The 27518-nt window shown below is 42.6% G+C and overlaps 1 long non-coding RNA gene across 1 annotated transcript; it reads left to right on the top strand.

Annotated features, from left to right (window-relative positions):
- Positions 1 to 6452: 6452 nt before the first annotated feature.
- On the top strand, positions 6453 to 18056 carry LOC308291895. Its single transcript, XR_013962365.1, has 4 exons — positions 6453 to 6578; positions 8144 to 8227; positions 10140 to 10204; positions 17631 to 18056. It is a non-coding gene; the product is annotated as an uncharacterized lncRNA (long non-coding RNA).
- Positions 18057 to 27518: the final 9462 nt, after the last annotated feature.

The following is a 27518-nucleotide window of genomic DNA, read 5'->3' as shown; positions in this document are numbered from 1 at the left end:
ATAGCAAATAGTCAAAATGTAATTAAAAATGTAGTGGTTAATGTATTATGTTAATAATCAAAATTTGTAAATAGCAAATAGTCAAAATGTAATTTTAAATGTAGTGGTTAATGTATTATGTTAGTAATCAACATTTGTAAAGTAAAATATAATGTTTGATAAGATGTAGTGGAGTAAAAGTAAAAAAATAAAATAAAATAAAAACATTTGCACATATCCAGTATAGCTGAGGTTTAAAGCCAAGCACTTACATATTTTGTAAGACTTTACACCACTTTAGTTTTGACAATAATAGTACTAATAATAACAATCTGACATCAATATAAACCATAGTAAAATATCTGTCAATAGTAAAACTGTTAACTTTAGCATAACATACAAATCTTACAATTGAACCATAACATTGTTAAATATAATCATAACCACTAACCATTGATTATAATAGCACAGATATTTATGGTGTTGCATAAGGTAAAATCATAACCACTAACCATTGATTATAATAGCACAGATATTTATGGTGTTGCATAAAGTAAAGGTACTAATAACAGTTTGTTAATAAACATTTTAAACTATATCTGCTACTGTGTTTGTGTCTCTTATTCTTTTTACCATGTGTTTGAAAAGTGAATCTGTTTTGAAAGTTAATTTATATGTTTGGTAATCTATTTAGTCTGACATTTACTATGAATACAGATGTGTTTGGGGTTTTTGAATTACTATCCACAATCAGAATTGTTATTCACCACTTGAACAAAAAGTGATTATTTTGAATAAATCCATTATACACAAGCCCATGAACATTCAGTTTAAAGGTTTGTCAACTTCCAATTATTCTTGCCTCTACAATCTGGTGTTATAATGTATTTTACATGGTTCCACATAACTGTTTGATCCTTGCAAGAGTCAAAACTTGTATTGATGGTGTCCTGACTAATCCATGCTCTCTGGATGGACTTCAATCCCTGCTGGATGGACTTCAATCCGTGTACTGTGTGCAAGATGGTGAAGCGAACAACAAGGATCCAACCTCTCTGATAAAGTTTGTCACAAAGTAGCCTGAACAATAGTTTTGCATTGTCATTTTGACACCATTCAATAATGTGCCTGACATGCTGAGCAGTATCGATCATACAGCATACAAATGGTATGGCTTCAACACAGCCACTAAACTCTTTGACATGTTTCAACATTGGCTCCACTTGTATTATAAGGTGAGACGTTCCCAAGTGCAATACAGGGTATTTTATATCTATTCTCAGCACAGAAAAATAAAAGGTGCTGAATCTTAGTCATAATTAGACATAATATAATACAAGTGTGGGGAAAGCATAGCCCTATATTGACAGGCTACCGCCACCTTTTTGTAATGGTCAGTCAGTGTGCCATGTCAAGATAGATTTTAATGACATGCCATCAAACATTCATATTTTGATTTGCAGGACATTGTTAGGACGATGATTAGACTACATTAATCGACCTCTTTACCAAAGCCCCCCAGTCAGAGTTCAGAGTTTTAATGCATGTAGAATTTTATGCAGATTATGTACTCTATACAAAGTATTTTCAACATCACACAATATCAAATCATATTGTGCTAATCTCAAAAGATTAAGGTTCAGAAAGGTTGCTTTGATAAGATAAGAATGTATTTTGATATCTATTAAACCAACTGTTCCACTGAAATACTGCACAAGATAAACCATTTTCCTGGGGTCCCGCCAGCACACCCCACAACTCGCGTCCAGGTGAGTCAGGCAACCACACTCGCAATTTCCCAAATTGCAAATTTTCTAGTGTTTAATTGCTCCAGGCGATTAAACACATTCGGCGCGCTTCACCGCCCACAGTTTTTGCACCACACACTCGCACCATATGTCAAATCGACCGGCTTCATCGGGAATAGTGTGCTATTACTTTTCTAAGAGATAGGTTGTATAGTTTAATTGATATTAATTTATTAGTATCCCATTATAAGTCAATGGGGAAAATTAATTCACTAATATTCTCCCATTCCAGTATTTTTCTCTCAGAAATGGTAAGGCCTACAGTTACAACACTTGGAGGGAAGGTTCATAATAACTACAAGGATTTATTAAAAAATAATTACATCAGTCGGCCTCATGGTGGCGCTATACCAGCTCACTTTACGTTTCGGCTTATAACTCTTGAACCGTAGGTCAAAAAATTAAAATTCCTTTTTCCCTGGATTCCTTGGGTCATGACGCATCTCCCCATATAGGCCCCGCCCATTTGCGTCAGGAGGGATTTTCCGCCATTTTGAATTTTCTTCAAAACACACTTTTTGCTCTTTTTTCCACATATTTTCTCCAAATGTCACAAAAATCGGTACACAAGATCTCTGGACACATGCGATGAAGACAGTCAAGCGATATTTCGATAGTCCATACCGTTGGCCCGTAACAGGCTTCCAAATTTAACGGGAGGGTCTCGTTTTGCAAAAAACAGGCATAAATCACAAACGAAACATCCATTCAACACCAAATTTTAACCACAAGTCGCGGGTGGGATATTCAACAAATCCCCAAAAGCATTTCCACTTCGACCCTTAAGGTGCGCCACAGACGCGCAAAACGTAACCGTTTCATGCCAAAACGCGTTTTTCATGGGGAACGACCCTCTCAAAACGAAACACAAACGATCTCAGGAGCGACGCGACAACGTAATCACCTTGCGGAACTCGTGGGAGGAGCCTATTTCTTAAAAACAAGAAACCATATCCTTACTTCAGGAACGCAGGATCCGACCGGCACCTTTTCTAATCGCGCGTCACGCGGCCCCGCCTCTATCCGTCCCGACGTCGTCTCCCTCGGACCCCTGCGTTTTGCTCAGGGTCCCGGCGGCGCATCCCCACGACTCGCGCCGGGGCGGGGCAGGCAACCACACTCGCAATTTCCCAAATTGCACATTTTCTAGTTAGTGTGGTTGCCCTAACAGGGCAACACACTATAGTTCTAGGGTAACTTTATTATTATTATTCTTGCTTCTAGTGTAACCTTTTTTTCGGCGCGAATCTCCTCCCACAGTTTTTGCGCCACACACTCGCGCCATATGTCAAATCGACCGGCTTGATCGGGAATAGTGTGCTATTACTTTTCTAAGAGAAACGTTGTATAGTTTAATTGATATTAATTTATTAGTGAATTAATTTTCCCCATTGACTTATAATGGGAATTGCAAAAACTCACATTCAATATTTTTTTTCTCGCAAACCATAGGGGCTACAGTTTCAAAACTTGGAGAGGAGATTTATAATGATATCAAGGATTAAATAAAAAATTATTTTGTCAGTTGGCCTCACGGTGGCGCTATAACAGTCCACTTTACGTTTCGGCCTGTAACTCTTGAACCGTAGGTCGGAAAATTAAAATTATTTTTTCCCTGGATTCCTTGGGTCATGACGCATCTCCCCATATAGGCCACGCCCATTTGCGTCAGGATAGATTTTCCGCCATTTTGAATTTTCTTCAAAACACACTTTTTGCTCCTTTTCCCACATATTTTCTCCAAATGTCACAAAAAACGGTACAGTTGATCTCTGGACCCATGCGATAAACATATTCAAGCGATATTTCGATAGTCCATACCGTTCGTCCGTAACAGCCTTCCAAATTTAGCGGGAGGGGCCCGTTTCGCAAAAATCTGCCATAAATCACAAACGAAACATCCAGTCAACACAACATTTTAACCACAAGTCGCGGGTGGGATATTCAACAAATACCCAAAAGCATTTCCACTTCGACCCATAGGGGGAGCCACCAACGCGCAAAACGTAACCGTTTCATGCCAAAACGCCTTTTTCAGGGGGAACGACCCTCGATCATCAAAAGCATTTCCACTTCGACCCATAGGGGGCGCCACAAACGTGCAAAACCTCACCGTTTCGTGCCAAAACGCGTTTTTTCAGGATGAACGACCTCTCAATCAATCAATCAATCAATCAATCCACCATTAGTGGGCGGGTCATACAAAAACATGAAAGGTCTGTGCCTTAATTTTTAATAATAAATACATTGTATTATATGAAGTGAGGCGTTGTGAGCATGTAGATCGTCATGAAACTGTACCTTTTCCTACATGCAAACGTCTAATAAAGTCTTCAATCAATCAATCAATCAATCAATCAATCAATCAATCAATCAATCAATCCACCATTAGTGGGCGGGTCATACAAAAACATGACACACACACACACACACACACACACACACACACACACACACACAGAGCTGGTTAAACATGTTGCCTCATGCTAGACACACACACACACACACACACACACACACACACACACACACACACACACACACACACACACACACACACACACTGAGCTGGTTAAACATGTTGCCTCATGCTAGATGCAGAATAGATATGCCTCATGCTAGATGCAGAATAGATATAGATACACCAGAAATATGCTAATATACAGCATATGATTTGTGAAAGTGACAAACGGGCTTCACAGTTATGTCAGGTGTATTCATATGCTAATGGTGATGCGATTACACACACACACACACACACACACACACACACACACACACACACACACACACACACACACACACACACACACACATCACATGGCTGCAGTCTGCCAGATATTTGGGAAATAGCAGATCTACAAGCTCACATTAAGTGGTTACACTTAAACCGTGAACCAGTGTTCCTCATGCCAAATACCAGCATCTCTCTCTCTCTCTCACACACACACACACACACACACACACACACACACACACACACACACACACACACACACACACACACACACACACACACACACACACACACATAATAAATCAGTGGTTCCAACTGTGTCATGTCAAGGACCCCCAAAAAGATATGTGTTTGGCCGCAGACCCCATCTCAATCTGATTTTTTTCTTCTGGGGACCCCCGGGCCAGCGAAGATTTTGGTTACAAATGTGGCCTCATGCTAGATGCAGAATAGATATGCCTTCATGCTAGATGCAGAATAGATACACCATAAAAATGCTAATATACAGCATACAATTTGTGAAAGTGACAAAATAAAATAAAAAGTCTGTTTAATCATAATCTCAATATGATTTTTTTCTTCTGGGGACCCCCGGGCCAGCGAAGATTTTGGTTACAAATCTGGCCTCATGCTAGATGCAGAATAGATATGCCTTCATGCTAGATGCAGAATAGATACACCATAAAAATGCTAATATACAGCATTTGATTTGTGAAAGTGACAAAATAAAATAAAAAGTCTGTTTAATCATAAATAAAAAAAACGTTTTTTTTTTTTTTTTTTATATAATTCAATGGCTATTTATTGGTTAGCCAATCACAGACCCGAAGTCCACGGGCTCAGCTGTAGCCTATCTATTAAATAACTCTATGATTAAATCCCTTCCAGATCAAATCAAGTAGAGGTGGGATTTATGGCTCAGACGTTCAAAAGACTGGCTCATTTGGCTCCTCTCTCACTCAATCACTGTAGGCCTACTCAGTCAGTAGGCTACTCAGTGGAGTACAAGGAGATGTTGAATTTGGGGGGGGGGGGGCGTCTCTTCCCCAAATGAACGGCTCTCTACTGCGCCAACCGCATCCATCGTTCACTTCAAAGAGCCGTTCAAATGATTCGATTCGTTCGCGAACGTCCCACCTATTGCGCCAACCGGATCCCATCGTTCACTTCAAAGAGCCGTTCAAAAGATTCGATTCGTTCGCGAACGTCCCACCTATAAAATCAAGTCATTACAAACGATAACGTGGTTAATAGTTTCTTTGGGGTGCACACAAATTGCGTGAATACTAATGTTGTTGTTGTTGTTGTTGTTGTTGTTGTTGTTGTTTTTGTTGATAGATAAACGTTGATGTTGTAATTGTTTGCATTGGTTGAAAACGTACTCAAATCTTTTTACTTGAGTAAAAGTATCAATTGATCTTGTCGGTTATGACAACGCAGTAAAATCGGGCCTTAACTCCGCCCACTTTAGCAATGTAGAAGCACTCCGTTACAAGTAAAAGTCCAGAATTCAAAATGTACTTGAGTAAAAGTATGAAAGTGTTGGCATAAAAATTAAAAGTACAAAGTACCAAAAGTAAAAGTACAAGCTCAAATAGGGCTTAAGTGGTTCATGTATGTTTTATAATATTATGGTTTATTTTATGCAGCAAAGTAACTAGTAACTAAAGTTTTCAAATAAGTGTAGTGGAGTAAAAGTACAATATTTGGATCCGAGAAGTAGTGGAGTTATTAGAAGTAAAAGTATTGGAAATTGGACAAGTAAAATACAAATACTTTTTCATGTTTTAAACAGTGCACATGTGTGTGTGTGTTTTCCAGGAAGCGGCTTCTGGTGTTCTGTCCAATTACAGCTCTGGCTTTAGGGGGCTTGTCAGGGCATGTCCAATAGCACGCCTGTGTACGCCCCCTCAGTCTGCTTTACGACACGCTGGTGACTGGTTGTTACTCGAGAGCTGTAGCTGCTATTTTCCAGCGATTCCATTGATTTATTTTGACATTGTTACACTTTTTATCTCATCTTTTTCCCCCCTGCAGGACCTCGCAACACTCAGGTAATTAACTTTACGTAACACGATCCTTTGTTTTCTACGACGTCGTGTTTAAGCTATCGTTAGCTACCGGCCATGTTGAAAGCAAAATGGCTTTGTTGTCGTATGATCGATGCTAACGTTAGGTTAGCTTTCTAGTTCGTTATAAAGTTGAGTCCTGCCCCGGGCTGAGTACCCGCGTTTGCCATTGAAATTGGCTGAAAAAGTAGGCTACTTTTATAATTTGAAGGCTACGAGCTAACGAGCTAACTGAAGGCTGGTGGTGTTTTATTGTGAAAGACAGCACCGTTTCCGCCCAGAACAAACCTGTGTAACTTAACACGACCATTGTTGGTTAGTTGGCTTAACTCACAAAAACATTGAACATCCCGTTCAATTTTCAAATTAAAATAATTTGACAATGCAAACAAAAACCACGTGCGTATCCCTGTGTATGCACGTTGTGTGTGTGTGTGTGTGTGTGTGTGTGTGTGTGTGTGTGTGTGTGTGTGTGCGTGTGCGTGTGCGTGTGCGTGCGTGCGTGCGTCATTTAACCACTTAATGTCTAAGGGCACACTGCAGCACAATGCATTATACACATTTTAAAATGGCATGCATATTATAATGCTTTGTTATTTTTAAAGCATGCAAACATTACTCCAGTATGAAACTATATTATATGGTTTAGATCAGGGGTCTTCAACAGGGGGTCCAGGACCCCTAGGGGTTCCTCAGAGTTACTACAGGGGGTCCTCCAAATCTTTGTGTGATAGAATCTTAACCACTTGAACCCTAATGTCCATATTCTGAGAACTTTACCCAAAAAATAGCAGATATACAAGCTCCACAATGCCTTTTTAAAGCATGCAAACATTACTCCAGTATGAAACTATATTATATTGTTTAGATCAGGGGTCTTCAACAGGGGGTCCGGGACCCCTAGGGGTTCCTCAGAGTTACAACAGGGGGTCCTCCAAATCTTTGTGTGATAGAATCTTAACCACTTGAACCCTAATGTCCATATTCTGAGAACTTTAGCCAAAAAATAGCAGATATACAAGCTCCACAATGCCTCGCGCTGCAAGGCGTTGTGAGCTTGTAGATCAGCTATTTTTTAGCAAAGAGGTTTGGTGTAGAGGGGAAAAAGAGCAGGCTAAGTGCAGAGAGAAAGGTCAAGTTTATTAAGTATTGACGGATCAAGTGGTTAAATATCTGTAAACACAACTTGACATGAATCCAAAATACACTGACAATCGTGTTGTCAAACAATGACACTATATGGAATCTATGATAAGGTTGTGGGGGTCCCTGTTTCATCTCTCTCTCAACTAAGGGGTCCTTGGCCTGACAACGTTGAAGACCCCTGGTTTAGATTGATGCTAGGTTTTGCTAGGTAGTTTGCCTGTGATCATGCACTAGGCTGTCTCAGCATTCTATAAACAGTATGTCATTACCTTGTTAATTGTACATTTCTGTCATCATATCTGACACATGTGCATAACAATAAATGTCAGTATGTAAATCAATAACATAAGTATCTATAGTTTAACTTTGTTTCTAACAATCAGTATGTTTGAAATTATTTTCAGCTGTGACCGGTGTTCTGTTCTTTTGGTGGACTACTGGACACAGCTGTTGTTGACGGGTGGACCATCCCAGACGGACACTGCAAGGTGTGTTTAACTGGACCAACCTGATGCAAATCAAACTGTTCAGATGTAACCGCGATCTCCCTGTCTCTGCAGATCAACTCATCCATGAAAATGTGCATGCACAGTTTAGTTTACGCTTTACAGTTTAGGCATTTAGCAGACCCTTTTAATCCAAAGCGACTTACAATACGCAGGTAATACACATCACTATAATAAGTACAAGATAATATGTCAGTACATTAACAACAATACAGCAATATAATACATGCTTAAAAACAATAACATAGTTAGACCACGCACCTAATTAAATTAAAAACTTGTAAAACCTAAAATAAATGCTATCTAGCTTCATGTATGGTCATTGGTCATTGAGGGAAGGGGAGTGTTACAGTAGTGCTATGGGATTTAGGTGGAGTCTGAAGAGGTGAGTCTTCAGTCCACAGCGGAAGCTAGGGAGTGAGTCTGTAGTTCTAAGTGCGACAGGGAGTTTATTCCACAGTTTGGGGGCCAGGAGGGCAAACTGTCTAGGACGAGTGGATTTTTGTCCGGGGGCTTTTAGCGAGGGTTCTGTCAGCATCCCAGCATGCACAACAGTGGATTTTAGTGTGTAGAGCAGGGGTTTTCAAAGTGGGTGACGGGGCACCGCAACGGCAGTCCAGGGGTGCCGCAAGATCATTTGATAATATTTGGACACTTAAAATATTTAGTACAAAGTTATTTTCAGTCATTTCTAACCAAAATGGCTATTATCTCAACGTTTTCCTCACCACATAATCACTACAATATCATTACTGCAGGCAGTAACCTCTGTCGCACAAAACTAGTGAAAACAGCCGATCTACAAGCACACAACGCCGCGCTGACAACTCCAGGTTCATACAAGGCATTTTGAGCTTGTAGATCTGCTATTTTGAAAATGCGAACCACTGTACGAATTGAGCTTTTATGTAGACAACAACTGGCTGCTGTCATAAATCTGCATTGCGGTAAAAACTCATTGGCTAACAGAAAAAAATGCTATGCTCCTGTGTGCAAAGGCCCTTACAAACAAATTTTGTAAATTATTGACCTCTTTTGACTTTCAGTTGTACCACTGGCAAATCCATTTGCATTAGCTTACTGTTTTAACTGACTGTCACAATCAAATATTTGAGCAAATGTTGTCTCTGCCAGGCCAAAGGCATGGCAGAGAATATTTTTTGCACCCTGTCCATCCATGTGTCTGTGGACTGCTAATCTCTGGTACCGATCAACATGAAACCGTGCACACACTCCATAGATGCCATAACAGAACCACAACATGATACATGACTGTTTCCCACTGCCCCAAATGTTTCACATAGGCCCGTGGTTCTCAACCTGTGTGCCGGGACCCCCAGGGGGATCCCCAAATTATTTTGGGGGGTCTCTAGCTGATTAACTGAATGTGCAGCATTGTTTTCTCACTCAACAGTAAACAAACCAAAGTTTAAGGGAATAGAGGGTATCTGCACATTTCTAAAGTGACAATTTAATGACTTTTTAATACTCCTAAAATGTCAAATTAAACGTTGGCCAAATTGTCAAATATTAGAGACAGAAATTGTGAAAATAGCTGATCTACATGCTCACAGCATGTAGATTGGCTATTTTCACAATATACAAAGTGCTTGTCAGGGTGGGGGGTCCCCAGTTAATTATGATTATTTTGGGGGTCACGGCCTGAAAAGGTTGAGAACCACCGCCTTAGAGCACCACCAGAAGGCTGGTTTCTTCATATCACTTCTTTTGACATAACTCCTACTGATCTTGTGCAAACATGCACAATCCCACGAGGCAGAAGAACAACCTCTTGGTTAATGGTACTAACAGTGTATGTTAGTATGTACATCAAAGTGTCTTTGGTTTCAATTTGATGTGTCTAAAATACAGTGTTTTATAAATCATTTTTCAGCTGTGGGTGACCGATCCTGTTCCATTGGTTGACTCCTGACCAGAGGGTTACCTGACTTCTGCAAGGTATGATAAAATAACCAATTTCACACATGTTCAAACTTGACCATTTCAAATCTTAACTATGTCATATGGCAAATGGAAATTATCTTGGGGTCCATCTATTGAGGCACAAGAGTGAGTATAGTCTTATGTTCAATACAACACTAGAATGACAAACGGCTGTTGTTAGAACAACAGTTAGACAGACACAAAACTGAACATAGACGTATTTCGCTCTGGGAGCATATTTTCAAACATGCACAAGATATCTAGGACCCGCACACCATCTTCCACTTGCCAAAAAAACTACTTTTATTTGGAAGGCAACGTTTCGGTCCTTCTTCAGGCATCTGGTCTGGCAGCATATAAAAAGGAAGTAGTGACGACACAGTTGTTTAGAGTCTTTGTGGAACATGGCTCAAATACAGCAGTGACGTGAGCCAGCATGCTCAATCACTTTACAGTTAAAACTACTGTTCATTGTTGTCAAAGCAGATGGAAATTTGAAAACCTCGTTGTGAGCTTGCAGATCTGCCTATTTGCCTTGGTTTTCTTTTTTCGACAGCGAGTCATTAAGTTGTTCTTAATAAAAAAATGCTCAGCTTAGGCAGCAAGAATTGTAGACAGGCAGTCATTGCTGCTGACCCCCACACTATTAACCGTAAAGCAGAGAACTGATTTCATGTACTAGAGCAGGAGTCTTCAACAGGAGGCCTGGGACCCCTAGGGGGTCCTCAGAGTTACTACAGGGGGCCACCAAATCTTTGTGTGATAGGATCATGTGTTTTGCGTTAACCACTTGAACCCCCTAGCATCCCTATTCAAGTACAACATTAGCCAAAAATAGCCGATCTACAAGCTTACAAAGCCTCGCAGCGCGAGGCGTTATACGCTTGTAGATCGGCTATTTTTGGCAAGGTTTGTAGTGGGAAAAAAGAGCAGATTAAAGTATTTGACGGTTCAAGTGGTTAAATGCCTGAAAATATACAATAGGATGACAGTGCTGTCAAACAAGTCTGAGCTGTCTAAGAAATCTGTGAACAGTTTTATTCTGCAACACAATTTTATACAACATGTAGTTGTGGTACTTGCTTCATCTCTCTCTCAGCTAAGGGGTCCCTGGCCTGAAAACGTTGAAGACCCTGTACTAGCGCTGTCATACTGTCATGGGGTTAAAGCAGATGGAAATTTGAAAGCCTTGTTGTGAGCTTGCAGATCTGCCTATTTGCCTTGGTTTTCTTTTTTCGACAGCGAGTCATTAAGTTGTTCTTAATAAAAAAATGCTCAGGTTAGGCAGCAAGAATTGTAGACAGGCAGTCATTGCTGCTGACCCCCACACTATTAACCGTAAAGCAGAGAACTGATTTCATGTACTAGAGCAGGAGTCTTCAACAGGAGGCCTGGGACCCCTAGGGGTCCTCAGAGTTACTACAGGGGGCCACCAAATCTTTGTGTGATAGGATCATGTGTTTTGCGTTAACCACTTGAACCCCCTAGCATCCCTATTCAAGTACAACATTAGCCAAAAATAGCCGATCTACAAGCTTACAAAGCCTCGCAGCGCGAGGCGTTATACGCTTGTAGATCGGCTATTTTATTGGCTGACAACTCTGGGCTAATGCGGCACTTTTTGAGCTTGTAGATCTGCCATTTTGGACATGCAAATCGCACATGAATCGAGCTTGTAAATGTAAATATTCAAGCAGACAAAGCATTACTGTTCAGGCAGTCGATTACAAACACATTTTGAAAGTAAATGGTTGATTCCGGACTTATTTTGAATTTGTACCGCTGGCAAATACATCTGCATTAGCCTACTTACTGTTCAAGCAGACATTTGAGCAAATGGTTGGCTCCGCCAGGCCAAAAGCCATGGCCCAGAATATGTTTTCACCATCTCCATCCATGTGTTTGTGGACAGCTGGTCTAACAAGTGGTCTAATTGCAAGTGTGAATGCCCATATATGGGCATGACAGCACATTGTCAACTATATGGGCATAAAAGGGATATCAAGCCAGAGCGTGATGTCAGAGCAACAAACACATAGAACCACACACAAACCCATAGAACCATAGATTGTGAAAAAAAAAAACGTACTGACTGACTGACACAAGGTGCAACAATTCTCATGGTCATACTGCGACCTTCCATCACAATTATTAGTTCAATTTTAAAAGCATTATATAGACTGATGTGAGTTTTAGGTCCCCAGTTTATACCCGGCCTGTGGTCTTAGGTGTTGAGGGGTTGCTGAACAACATACACAATCCCAAACTATTAAGTGCACTCCGTTAGCTAGGATGTGTAGATGCAGAGATGCACATTTAATCTAGAGGTCGTTGTTTGACACCCAAGTCTCTGTGATCACAGAATCAAGTTTTTCTGGAGGGTCCAGTGATGTTACTAGGTTTTCAATGTAATGGGTCCCGGGACCCACAGGTGGTCATTCAAATGGGTCCCAGAAAAGGTTTGAGTCCTCAATAAAATTTGTTTGCGCGCTGTGAGCTTGTAGATCGGCTATTTTCAAAATGTTAGCCTTATCTTATATTTATTTTGCAATTTGGCTAATGTGAGCCATGATTTCTAAATACACTAGGCTACAGACACCCATTTAATTATATTTATATCACTGGGACCCCAATTTATGTTAAATGGTAATATACTAGAGTACAAATGGAACAGGTCCATTTGGTTCCATTTATTTACTGAGTTACAAACCCATAAAGTTTCCAAAAGATTCCCTTTTACTTTGCTTATTAGCAATATAAAACATTTTTATATTCAGCAATGTCAGTAATGGTACTATTGTCTGTGTTGTGAGCTTGTAGATCGGCTATTTTTGATGAAGAGAGTAGTTGTATGGAAAAATAACTTGTGGATCAGCTATTTTGAGTGAAGAGAGTTGTATGGAAAAATAACTCAAGTCAGCCTCTGTTGTACTGTACACTTGTAAACAGTTTGATGCTTTGAGCTTTGTAAAACACAACACCTTGTTGTAGGAGATTGTGGTACAATAAACATAGTTCCCTGGCTGCTGCAATCTGTAGACTTTATTTTTTCAATAACGGCGGAGCCATGGAGGCAGAGACAAGCACAGACAAGGGCTACGTCTTCATTAGCCTGAAACATGACGGACGCGACCGTTCATTATCGCACGATGCGTCCAGTCTCCAGTGAGCCCGACTGTGGTTGTCTGCTGCAAAATCTCTGCAGATTTGTCTGTCTGACTGTCGTGTTTAGCTTAGCTCTAGTCAAGTGTAGCCGCATCTCGCCCTGCTGTCACTGCTGTGCTTTGTGCATTGACTGCATTCACTTCCTGATTTGTATCCTTAACCTACAGAGTGCACCGAGGCTCAAACATCACCGCATTAATCGCGCCTTAACTTTGACAGGCTTAGAAAAATCATATTTTGATGATCATGACGGGCCGCACAGACATGCGGAAAGGGACGCATGCGGCCCGCGGGTTGAGTAGCACAGATGTAGAACATGGTTTCCCTTTAATTTACCATGGAAAAGTTGGCTGACAACTCCGGCCTAATGGAACGCTTTTTGAGCTTGTAGATCTGCTATTTTGGACATGTGACCTGTAGTATGCGGAAAGGGACACATGCGGCCTGCGGGTTGAGTAGCACAGATGTAGAACATGGTTTCCCTTTAATTTACCATGGAAAAGTTGGCTGACAACTCTGGCCTAATGGAATGCTTTTTGAGCTTGTAGATCTGCTATTTTGGACATGTGACCTGTAGTATGAATTGAGCTTGTATGTAGACAACAACTGGCTGCTGTCATAAGTCAGCATTGCATTCAAACAGACTTTATAATGGACTTTATAATGAAATGGTAAATCATTGATTCTTGAATTATTATGAGTTGCACTATTACTGTACACACACACACGCACGCACGCACGCACGCACGCACGCACGCACGCACGCACGCACGCACGCACGCACACACACACACACACAAACACACACACACACACACACACACACACACACACACACACACACACACACACACACACACACACACACACACACACACACACTCACTAGCAAATGGTTGTCTCTGCCAGGCCAAAAGCCATGGCCCAGAATATTCTGGTTCAAAATAACCAATTTCAGATGTACAGTAACTATGTAAATGTGGCAAATGGAAATTGTCTCGTGGTCCATTTCGGTGTCAATGTTTAAGCAGCCATTACCAATACATACAGTATATTCTATGTCACTTCACCCATTTAGGCTTAAGGTTGATTCTAAAATCGCCTTGTAAATCCCGACTTGAGTTTTCAGGGGATCTAAATTGAATCATACATGTATATCACCATAAGCTGATAGTGGTTACCGGTTGGCCAACTTGAACTGCTCCCAGAGTGCAATCCGCCAGCTAGGATATGTAGATGCAGAGGACTAACTTCATGTACTAGAGGTTTGTTTCACACGTCTCACAGCCGATCCAACCCATATGTCTGAGTCATAATGTCAGGGGCTTTGTTAAATTACCTGTTGTACCCATCCATCTTTTGGCATGTCCATATCTATTGGCCACTGCTGATTTTGATGTCGATTAGTCCCATATGCTCTGTTTATAACCTGATCTCCATATATGCCTATATACTGTATGGGCGTATAATTTACCATGGAAAGGTTGGCTGACAACTATGGGCTAATGCAATGCTTTTTGAGCTTGTAGATCTGCTATTTTGTACATGTGGCCTGTGTTTTACTATGTAGAGCATGGTTTCCCTTTAATTTATCATGGAAATGTTGTCTGACAATTCTGGGCTAATGCAATGCTTTTTGAGCTTGTAGATCTGTTATTTCCGACATTTGACCTGCAGTATGAATTAGTGAGCGACCGATATGGCCTTATTTGGGCATATCGGTTTATATCGGTATCGGTGATTTCCCGCCAATATAAAAATAAATAAATAAAAACCTGGCCTCTGTGGACTGGTGAATGGAAGTGGCAATGACATATTTTGTCCAGCAGAGGGCACCATTCCTTCACACTGAGGTGTGTGTGTGTGTGTGTGTGTGTGTGTGTGTGTGTGTGTGTGTGTGTGTGTGTGTGTGTGTGTGTGTGTGTGTGTGTGTGTGTGTGTGTGTGTGTGTGTGTGTGTGTCATCAGTCAGTCAGTCAGTCAGTCAGTCAGTCAGTCAGTCAGTCAGTCAGTCAGTCAGTCACAACAGTGTGTAAGTACTTTACTTACTATTGCTGGGTTTATTACTGTAGTTTAACAACTTAGATTGGGTCCAGGGTAGCAGCCGCGGGTTTTACAACAGTTTTACATCCACAGTTTAGAAGGACATTCTGGACAGAAGCTCTTGCGGTGATGTCATGCTTCACAATTCAACTTTGTCTTTAATATGCTTATCCAATAAATGTACAAGCATTCAGCATTATATGGTCGCAAGCTATGCCACATGTTTAGAGATAATCTGATGAAGCCTTTACATTATAACATGTAATTGCGACCGTAGGTCGCATTTACTACCAAAACCTCCACGGGCTGTCTGTCCGTCAGTCAGTCCGTCACACTTTTGCCCTGCTCATATCTCCACAACCGTTGCCCCCATCCATGCCACATTTTGCACACACACTCCTTGACTGCCAAACTACAACCTCCAAGGACCCCCAGAGCCCCAGGGACCCCCAGGTCCCTGGGGGACCCCCAGATGTAAAAAATTACCAAATGTGCAAAAATGACCAAATGACCACCCCAACGGGGCTGCTCACGGGGAATTCCCGGGGACCACCGACTCCTGCTGCTCCAGAACGGATGCAAAAGTGGTGGCGCCCCCAGTGGAGGACCCCCTGCCACTGCAGCGCACATAAAATACCGTAACTCGGGCTAGGAGCGTCCGGGAGAGCCAGGGCCGGTACCTATTCGTCCGCCAAGGCAACGCGGAGACCCCATCCCTCATTTCTCACATGGCCCTATTCTAGCGCCACCTTCAGACCGATTTTTCAAACACATTTTTGGACACTGCTCCTACAGTTTTTGCCCTAAAATCACGAATATCACTACACAGCATGTCTACACTCATGTCATCAACATGGATCAAGAAGATTTGGGAAAAACACATTTTTGCCCTATTTGTGGAGATAAGCCACCTACGGTCGCTTATCTCCCGATTAGGGAGTCTTACTGGTCATAACGCATCTTAGCCTGTAGTTGTATTGGGGTCGAGTCACTTCACACCAGCCTGCATTAACATTGGAATGAGTCTCAGTGCATAATGGTCTGCTAACTCCAGTTTTAGCGAGATGCGTGTCAAACATTAACACAACGACCCCCAAACAATCACCAATACAACACTGCTTTTTAACGAATAAAGGATGCAAGGAAGTTAAATGAACTAAAATATTGAGTTGACTCGCTTATGGAAAGATACAAGGTTCACTCGGACTCTACTTCAACCAACATAATGATATGCTCAGTTCAGCCATAAAACGGTGTTGCCTCAAAAATAGCAGATCTACAAGCTCACAACACGTCTATCCATGACGCATTACGAATGTTTAAGTCTGCTCATACATTTCCTCCCGGATATACTACTGAGTGTGGTGTTGCCTCAAAAATAGCAGATCTACAAGCTCACAACACGTCTATCCATGACGCATTACGAATGTTTAAGTCTGCTCATACATTTCCTCCCGGATATACTACTGAGTGTCTAGTCTAATCGGAATGCACAGTAAAACACTCTCACAGCCAATAGGTGACTATTATTTCTCAAACCTCAAGGCTTGCAACACAGCGGTTTTAATGATTTATTAGATTAAAAATATACAGAATAAGAATAAGTAGGCGAAAGAAACAATCTCACATTATGTTACTTAAAATGGGCACCTACCCGGTCGGACAACCTGGTAGCAAACTTCAACTGGCCAACCATTTTATTTACCTACCCTGGGCAGTCGGGCAATTGTTGGCGTCAATCCCTGTATTAATGTTGTCAAATGGACATTGTCTTGAGGTCCATCTATTCTCAGTGTTTAAGGAGCAATTACAAAAACATAACAGTATATCGTATGTTGCTTCACCCATTTAGGACTGACGTAGATTCTAAAAATACCTTGCAAAATCCTCACCTAAGTTTTTAGGGGTTCTAAATTGACCCATAAATATATATCATTAGCTGATGGTGGTTACTGGTTGGCCATCCCTAAGACGGATCTCTGCAAAACATTTTTGCTTGTATTACCCAACAGATTTTGTTCTAACTAAGAAGTAACAACACTAGTATCTGCACATCTGTCATTGCAGTAGCAGGAACGTTGCCCCCAAGCCCCAATCTGTTCACAGGTTGTGCAATGTTGAGGCTTGGTATTCTTCACATAATTTGGCCATTGGAAAACCCTGATGTGCAGCAATAATGTGTCTTCAGTTTAACTTATGTGTCTAAAATACTGTATTTTAAAAATTATTTTCAGCTGTGGGTGCACTGGCGCGGACTTATCCTGCTCTATTCGTCGACACGGCGGTGGTTGACTGACCGACTACCCAGTCTGCGACTACTGCAAGCCAAGGTATGTTTATTTATTTCTTTATTTTGTACTAGTGTTCATCAGATCTGAAGAGCTCCATTAGTGTCTTCATATTTAACGGTAAGTTGATTTGTTTAGAGTGAAGTCAGTTATATTGTTTATATATCCAACGTCCCATTGCGCAGAAGGTGTGCGGCAGTTCCACTGCCACATCTACAAGCTCACAACGGTTGCATCTGCGACGCAACGTGTTCTCCGGAAGTGTCCCATACATAATTCTACAGCACATTCGCGTGGAATCGCGTGGATAGGTTTGGAATAAATCATAAACAAGTTCATAGCTAGACATCACATTGCATTGCGACATCATGCCTCAGCGGAAGAAGAGATCTATTGCTGCAAAGAATAGATGGGCCACCAAACATTCAAAATCCCCAGAATACAACTGCATGGAAGTTGATGAAGGGAAACAAATATTTAGCCCGGTCATGGACAATTTGGCACAAACGTCTCAACAACATGCACAGTGTGAAGTTGAGGAACCGCACAGCAGTTTGGAAGCCATGGACCTTTCCAACAATGACCCTGTACAACAGACCGACATCCCAGCACCCTCGGTGATATCTGTTGTGGAAGCCATGGACCTTTCCAAAGATGACCCTGTACAACAGACCGACATCCCAGGACCCTCGCTGATATCTGTTGTAGAAGCCATGGACCTTTCCAACGATGACCCTGTACAACAGAGTGACATCCCAGCACCCTCTGTGATATCTGTGCGGGCATCCAAAAGCCAGAATGATCTTTCCTTTTCCTATATGTCAAGGAATAAGCAGTGCACATGCATGGCCCTGACATTTTTGGCACACCAACATGAAGGTCGTGACATTAAGCGTAATGATCTCGACAAGATATTGGACAAGGGAGACAAGCTGTACAAAAGGACCATAACAAAACTAAAGAAAGACAAACGGTTCAACTCCAACTTTTTGAGTATGGAAGAAATACCCCTGACTGTTCAAACACAACGCAAGAAGTACTCCGTGACTAAATATAATGTAGAGATGGGCTACATGACAGATGACGGAGAAACTCACCGACGCAATTGGTGGCTGAATCTACAGAATAGACTTCAGTGCCTGTCTGTAGATGTCAATTATGCACTGCTGACTGTATCACCATACACCATTGCTGTCTTTAGAGACAGGTCTGGAAGATATGGACTGTTTGACTCCCATGCCAGAAGTGCTGATGGCCTACCTTTGCCTCGATGGAGAGGAGGAAAATGTGTCATGATGACTTTCACTCACTTGGATGATCTGATTGCTAAGATTGAACAGCTAAATCAATCCTTGCATTCCATAGCGATTGACAGAATGCAGTTCGATTTCATGCCGGTAACATTTGAACCGACAAATTCTCCGTCACCCCATCTGACTAGCGAGGATGAAAGTGACACTGGACCATCGAGCTCTAAACATTCAAGCTCCAAGTCTCCTTTGCAGTCAGGCATTGTATCATCCAAATTGAATAGCGAGGATGAAAGTGACACTGGACCATCGAGCTCTAAACATTCAAGCTCCAAGTCTCCTTTGCAGTCAGGCATTGTATCATCCAAATTGAATAAAGAGAGACGAAGAAAACAGAAGAGGAAGGAAGCTTCACAGCAAACTCCTGAGGGAAAACAAAGCAAAATTAATACAGATTTTAGGGCCAGGAAAAATGAATACATGAAGAAGTATAGGGCTAGGAGATGCAGTTACGATGTAGCATTCAAGGCTAAGCAAAAACTACAAAAGAGCACATACTTCCGAAGAAGATATATCGAAGATGTTTCTTTCAGAGAGATGTGCAAGACATATTTCAACAAGCGGAAATGTGAAGACCAGGAGTTCAGAGAGAAGCACAATACAAATACCAGGACATATGTCAACAAGAGGTTCCATGAAGACCTGGTGTTCAGAGAGAAGCACAAGACGTATGTCAACAAGAGGTTCCATGAAGACCTGGTGTTCAGAGAGAAGCACAAGACGTATGTCAACAAGAGGTTCCATGAAGACCTGGTGTTCAGAGAGAAGCACAAGACGTATGTCAACAAGAGGTTCCGAGACGACCCGGTGTTCAGAGAGAAGCACAAGACATATGTCAACAAGAGGTTCCGAGACGACCCGGAGTTCAGGGCAAAACACACCCAACTTATGAGGTTGTACATGTCCCACAAATGCGAAACGGACAAATACTTTAAGTTGCGCCGTGACATCCGTGCTGCGTATAAAATAAAACGTAGGTACAAGGCGTTATGTCAAGTCCTGCTCAGACTGAGACATGATGAGAGGAAGAGGGAAGCTGAAAAAGCGTCTAGGGAGGCTGAAGCTACTTCTGAAGAAGCAATGAAAGCTGAAGCTGCGAAACAGCGTAGCCTGGAAGAAATCGCTATAGCAGATTTCCAGGAAGACATCAAATATGGCCCTACTTATGTGTGCACAACGTGCCATCGGGCACTTTTCTCGGAATCTGTGTACCGTTGCCGTCGTTCCAAGTTCACACGGAAGCGAAAGCTGGTTGATGCCTGCTTGACAGGCAAATACGTCCATTCGTGTGACGATCAATGTGGAGGCCCGCAAGCCTGCACTGTACCCGAAGAAAGGCGTCTCGAGTGGATATGCAAGAATTGTCACGACACCCTACAGGCTGGAAGAATGCCAGCCTTGGCTGTCGCAAACAATTTAGAGCTAGCACCCATTCCCCCAGAACTCAGCGATCTGAATGTGCTGGAAAGGCAACTCTTAGCTTTGGCCATACCGTTTGCCAAGATTCTCACACTTCCTAAAGGCAAACAGGGAGCTGTACTTGGTGCTGTGGTGTGTGTGCCATCACGGGTGCAAACCACAATAAACGCCTTACCGAGAAGGCTCGGCTCATCCGGACTGTACCGAATGAAGCTAAAGCGACGTCTGCGGTTCAAAGGCCATCATTTGTCTCACATTGTTAATATGAGGAAGGTTGTACGGGGCGCGAGGACACTCAAAGTGACTCACCCAGGCTACACAGCGGTCACAATCGATGATGACGACGATGTGGAGGGCCAGGTTGAAAATCTGCCCGCCGACGAAGTCATGGACAGTTGTGATGAGGCTGAAATGATGGAAGTAGCGGATTCTGCTGAAGCTCTCGACGCATCGCAGGCAGTGGATCAAGATCCCCCCAGTGTTGAAGATGAGCAAGATGCGCTGAGACCTGGACATGGCCTAGACAGTTGCTTGGAGGCAGATGACATAGCACAAGAAATGATGACCTATGGTGATGGCATATTTAGCATTGCCCCCGCCGAAGGCAACAGGCCTGTCAGCTACAGCACTGTCCCTAACCTCGAAGCGCAGGCCTTCCCTACTTTGTTTCCAACTGGAGCAAACACGTTGGATGTGAAGAGAAGGGTCCGTCTGTCCCCGAGCCGTTACTTCAACGCAAGACTTTTCAATGTTGACGGTCGTTTCGCTAGAGACCAAAGCTTTTGCTTCTTTGCACACTTTGTCTCAGAGACACATATTGCAAAAAACAGCATCTCCTTTCAGTTAAAGAAGGGAAAACCTTTAACCAATGATGGTCGCAGGATCACCAACAAGATGTTGAAAGACAAGCGTGAAGTCGAGAGACTGGTCAGAAGCAAAGACGCAACACGATTCATGTCACCAATTAGAGGGACTCCAGCTTACTGGCACAAGACGATGTTGGACTTGTTTGCCATGGTCCGTCAGTTAGGACCACCAACCTTCTTTGTGACCGCAAGTGCTGCTGAGTTCAGATGGCCAGAAGTCATCATCGCAATAAAAGCACAGCAAGGCCAGATTGTGGATTGGGAAAAGTTGGACTGGAATGGGAAATGCGACATTCTCAGAAGCAACGCAGTCACAACCATGCGAATGTTTGACAAGCGAGTTAAATCCGCTTACAAAAAACTGGTACATTCAGAAGCTCTACCTTTCGGACGCGTCATCGACTGGTTCCATCGTATCGAGTTCCAAGCCAGGGGAAGCCCACATTTTCATGCGTTGATGTGGATCGACGGCGCCCCCGTCCTTGGCGTTGACTCGGATGAGAAGATCTGCGAGTTTGCAGACCGCTACATTTCGTGCCAGCTGCCTGATCCAGACGAAGATCCTGTGCTTTACCAAATTGTCCTACAGGTTCAGATGCACAGCCGAAACCATACAAAGTCCTGTAGGAAAGGTAGGAAGACATGCAGGTTTGGATTTCCAAAGCCACCAGTGGACAAAACGTGCATACTAAACCCAAAGGCGGTTGATCCAACTGCAAATGACAGTGGCACAGAAGATGAAAGTGAAGCAAACAAAGACATGGATGAAGGCGCAAACCAAAGCGCAACCAAAACAAAGGCAAAGCGTGCCGAAGGCCTTGGCAAAAAACAGACAGCAAGAGCACAAGCTGCTATGGAGAAACTCAAACCAATTTTCGACATGCTGATGGACTCTGCGTCAGGAGTGACAGACCTGTCGGACTTGCTGGCAAAGTGCAATATGACCAGCGAAGAGTACGACAGCTGTCTTGAAGACATGAGGAAGAACCGCGTCCTCCTCATGAAGCGCGGAGTGAAGGACTGCCTTGTGAACAACTACAACCCAGTTTTCCTGAAGGCCTGGAATGCTAACATGGATATCCAGTTTGTTCTGGATCACCATATTGCGATCACATACATGCTCTCCTACATTTCAAAGGCAGAACATGAGATGGGCGAACTTCTCAAACAGGTAGTGGTTGGCATCGATCCGACGCAGGTCACCGAGAGGGATGCGATGAACCAACTTGTTCACACCTATGTGAAAAACAGGCAGGTTAGCGCTCAGGAGGCAGTGGCCAGGACTTGCAGCATGCCGTTGAAGAAATGCTCCCGTGATGTTATCTTCCTCCCGACAGATGACAATGCAATGAAGATGAGTCTCCCCCTCAGCGCGCTGCGGAACAAACCAGACGACTCAGACCAAGTGTGGATGAAGGGATATCTGGACAAGTACAACGCCAGGCCCAAAACACCCGAGTTTGACAACATGTGTTTGGCAGACTTTGCGTCCAAGTACAGGGTTGTGTACGGCCAACAAGCAAAAGGCGAAGGTCGCTTGAAGTTGTCTGACAACATGGGAACCATTAAGAAGCGCGAGGGCAAAGATGCAGTTGTCAGATATGCAAAATTCTCGGAACAGAAGGAGCCAGAGAAATTCTATGGCAACTTGCTTAAAGTCTACCTGCCTCATCGCTATCAATCGACCCTCAAAACAGAAGCGTTCCCCACGTACAAGGAATTCTACGAGTCTGCGTGCGTGGAATTGCCTGGAACAGGCATGATTTATCCCGCGAAAATGATTGTTGCTGAGAACAGGAAGAGGTTCGAAAAGTACAGTCAAGCGGTGGAAGAAGCCGTGGAGGAGTTCTGGAAAAATGGCCCCGCTGAAAACGCGTGGGCCAACATTGCCCCAGAAAACGAGCTAGATCGCATGGAATGTCTTGCCGAACAAGACGAGGATCTGCTGGAAGAGGAAGAACGAGACAATGCGCCAGAGTTCAGCACTCGTGAGGTGGGTACAATTCCTGCACATAGTGTAGTGGCCCCACAATTGAGCCTAGATTTTCTGCGTGCAATGTGTCGAAACCTAAACCAGAAACAAGCCTCAGTGTTTCACTCTGTACGGGACTGGTGCTTACAGAGCGTACTTGAGCAGAACCCCGAACCGTTCCTTTTCTTTGTCACTGGAGGTGCTGGCACAGGCAAATCACACCTGATAAAGTGCATCTTCCATGAGGCAACAAGGATTCTCCGTCGACTCCCCAGACTTTATGAAGACAGAGACGCATCCATGCCCATGGTGCTGCTGTCGGCATTCACAGGAACTGCAGCGTACAACATCGGGGGGAACACACTGCACTCCCTGTTAAAGTTGCCCAGAAGCCTGAACCCACCCTACAAAGGGCTGGGAAACAGTTTGGATGATGTGAGAGCAAAGCTGGGAAATGCGGAAATCATCATCATCGATGAGATCTCGATGGTTTCAAAGCAATTGTTTACCTACGTTCACTGGAGACTGCAAGAGATCAAAGGCAGTAAGAAACCATTCGGTGGCATGTCGGTACTTGCAGTAGGTGACTTTTACCAGCTCCCTCCAACGGCAAGCGGGAAACCACTTTGCGTGTCAGAAGAAGGCAAACCGGATCTTCTGTGTGAACACTTTGAGATGGTCACGTTGACAGAAATCATGCGACAGAAGGATGACGTGCCCTATGCACAACTTCTGAATAGGTTGAGAGTCAAGAACAAGAGAGAACGACTGAGCGATGCAGACAGAGCACTCCTTGGTGAGAGACTGACTGACAGTCAACATTGTCCTAAGGATGTTTTGCACATCTTTGCAACCAACGATCAGGTTGACAAACACAACAAGGTCGCTTTGACTCGGCTCCACTCTGACATCGTTGACATACCCGCAGAAGACTACGAGAGAGACGAAATTAGTCACCGCATGGCTCGCCGCTCAGAACCCCAGAAAGGTAAACCGTACAAGGATCTTGAGGACAACTTGCAAATTGCAGAAGGCGCCCCTGTCATGATCACCAGGAACATAGACGTGGAGGATGGCCTTGTAAACGGCACATTTGGCAAGATTGATGGTGTTGACATGCGGGTCGACAGGGACGGAACTACAGTAACCAAGCTTTGGCTGGTGCTAGACAAGCCTGAAGCAGGACTGAAGTACCGGAGAACTACGCCTGGCGCCACACAGGTGTACGTCGAGAGGATGGAGGAAAACCTGAGTAACCACAAAGTGATTCGCAGGCAATTTCCCATCAAGCTGGCATATGCTTGCACGGCTCACAAAGTCCAAGGGATGACTACACAATCTGCAGTGGTTTCCTTGAAAGGGGTCTTCTTAGAAGGCATGTCCTACGTTGCCCTCAGTAGGACAACGACACTGCAAGGATTGCACATCATTGACTTTGATGAGAAGAAAATCTGGGCTGATCCTAAAATCACAGCTGCCCTGGAATCCATGAAGACTGCGTCTCTGGACGGTGTCATGCCGCTGTTGAAGTTTCGAGAGACGACAGCCCAAGCCCAAACTTTGACGATTGTCCACCACAACACTCAGAGTTTACCGGCTCACATTCAGGACCTCAAACGACACCACGAGCTGACACTTTCAGATGTCCTGTGCTTGACAGAAACTCATCTCACTGGCTCCTTTGTGGCTGACAGTCTGCAATTGGACGGCTACACCATGTTCAGCCGCAACAGACACGTGTCATATGCAAAGCTACCTGAACGTGCAGAACAGAACGGCGGTGGCGTCGCTGTGTATGTGAGGGACCATTTCCAGGCTAGTGAAAAGCGTTACCTTCACAATGTGACAAACCTTGAGTTTGTGGCAGTAAAGATCGAGTCCCCTGTCAAGCTTCTGATCGCTGCGGTGTACAGACCACCACATTATGGTAACCCATTTATGGAGAACCTGAAGGCGCTTCTGGACTCCTTGGAAGTTATGGATCACCAGCCCATCGTAGTCTGTGGAGACTTCAACGAAGACCTACTGAACGGTTTTCCTGGGCCCATAACAAGGCTTCTAGAGTCCAGAGGATATGCACAACTCATCAAGGAGGCCACCACAGAAAAGAACACGCTGTTGGATCACATGTACATCTCAAGACCACAGCAATGTCTACAGTCTGGAGTGCTACGTACATACTACAGCTATCACAATCCTGTGTATTGCGTATTGTCCACCGAAGATGACTAGTGCATAGACTGCAGGACGTGCTTGCAAACACTGGCAGCACGCAGACCTACTTTTCTACAAGCTCAACGCGTCGCGGGCTTGCAGATCGGCTATATTCCTGATGCAGAAACCTCCAGGAGTAAAGAAGTTCAGGAACGCTTGGCTTCACAATAAAAGCATCGTGTCGGGCCTCTGATGTCAATAAAATGTTCATAGCTAGGGTTAGAGTTACTTCATTGCGAATTTTGTTTCATGGAAACGCTTTGGGTTGGTTTTAAATGTGCACAATATAAATACACTCGACTAAATACACTTGACATCAAACGATAACACATAAAGCTGCCCAACAGTGGACGTCACAGATGTTAATGAGAAAGAATGAGCTCTGTTCATAATCACGCCATAACAGGCTGTGGCGCCACATAGGTCAAATCAGCCCTGTAATACATTTCTGCACAAGATGCAGCACTTACTGGGACACATAGCCCTCAAATAATGGAAATCGATTCCCCAAAACTCAAATCTGATTTGACCTACTCACCTAAACACCAACCAAATAACCAACCAACCCATTGCTTTCTGTGATTGTTGTGTACTAATCTACATTATGTAATGTTTGTTCAATCAATGTACATCTTTGACATTGTAATGTTGTGTACTAATTCTACATTATGTAATGTTTGTTTAATCAATGTACAACTTTGACCATTGTAATGTTACATGTTCTATATCAATAAATGTTTGAGTTGCGCGTACATTTCTTATTGTGGCCTTGTCTTTAACACTTTTCTGCTTTACAGGGGTAATTTCTGTTTCTTCATTTGTTGTTTCTTCAATTTCTGTCTTTCATGTTGATTGTGAACCGTCTGCATATTTACAAAATACTAACACTTTTTTCCCTGTTTTTCAGATGCCGTTGAGTGATTCTACAGTGCTAACAGATGTTTGAATTGTTCTGCCTTTAACCTTTTTCTACTTTTCAGGAATGTTCTTTGAAAATAATATTTCTTTGTTAATTACATTTTTGCTCTGGCTCATGGACATGTGGTACTGAATTTATATAAGCTCACATAGAATGACATTATTGGCCATCCCTAAATTGGATAACAAAAACATGGACTAACCATCTCTAACCAAATGCCACGTTGGATTTTATACTGCCTGTTCATGACCCATCTTATATTTGCATGTGCATATTGATCATTTCAACCCACTGTTTTTAGGCCTGCAACACCTATTTAGACTAAATTAGTTAATCAATTACAGAATGTTAGTTACTAGTTCAATATCTTAAATTTACTCAAAAGTTAGAAATAAATATTTACAGTGGTGGTAAAAGTACTCAAATGTTTGCCTTAAAAGTAGATAGAAATAGTCTTCTACAAGTAAATGTTCAGTATTCCAAATTTATTTGATTAAACATACAAAAGTATTGGCATCATAATGTACAGAAAATAGCAAACGTCTAAAATATACATGCAAAATATAACACTTCACAGGTTTCAAATGCAAACAGCAAAATGGCAGATCTACAAGCTCACAACACATAGCTTTGCAATGTTTCCTGAGATTGTAGAACGGCTATTTTCAAATAGTCAACATTTAATTAGGAATGAAGTAATGTTTTGTGTTAATATTTGAAAAGAAAATGGTAACTAAACAATACCTAAATTTGTTCATCAGTTGCAGAATGTTAGTTATTATTTAAATAGATTTTTCAGGAGCTTGCTTGATCGCCGTTGAGGGGTCGGTGAACCATTTTTCCCCCTGCACTCTGAAATTGGCAGAAATAGGAGGCAAGGGTTTTTCGCTTCACCCTGGAAAATCTAAAATAGGTAATGAAGGGTTAAAATGTTTATTTATTTATTTTGCAGTTTTGGTAACTACTACAAATGTTTAGCTTGCATAAATGTGTAGAAAAACTGTTAAAAGTATTGTAGATACCATTTTCAAATGGCAAATAGTCAAAATGTAATAAAACATGTAGTGGTTAATGTATTATGTTAATAATCAAAATTTTTACATAGCAAATAGTCAAAGTTTAATTAGAAATGTA

The sequence above is a fragment of the Nannobrachium achirus genome, assembly GCF_963921795.1.
Source record: "Nannobrachium achirus genome assembly, chromosome: 9".
In the NCBI taxonomy this organism is placed as follows: Eukaryota; Metazoa; Chordata; class Actinopteri; order Myctophiformes; family Myctophidae; genus Nannobrachium; species Nannobrachium achirus.
The sequence above is the reverse complement of the archived record's forward strand: the minus strand, read 5'-3'. Positions and strand labels throughout refer to the sequence as shown.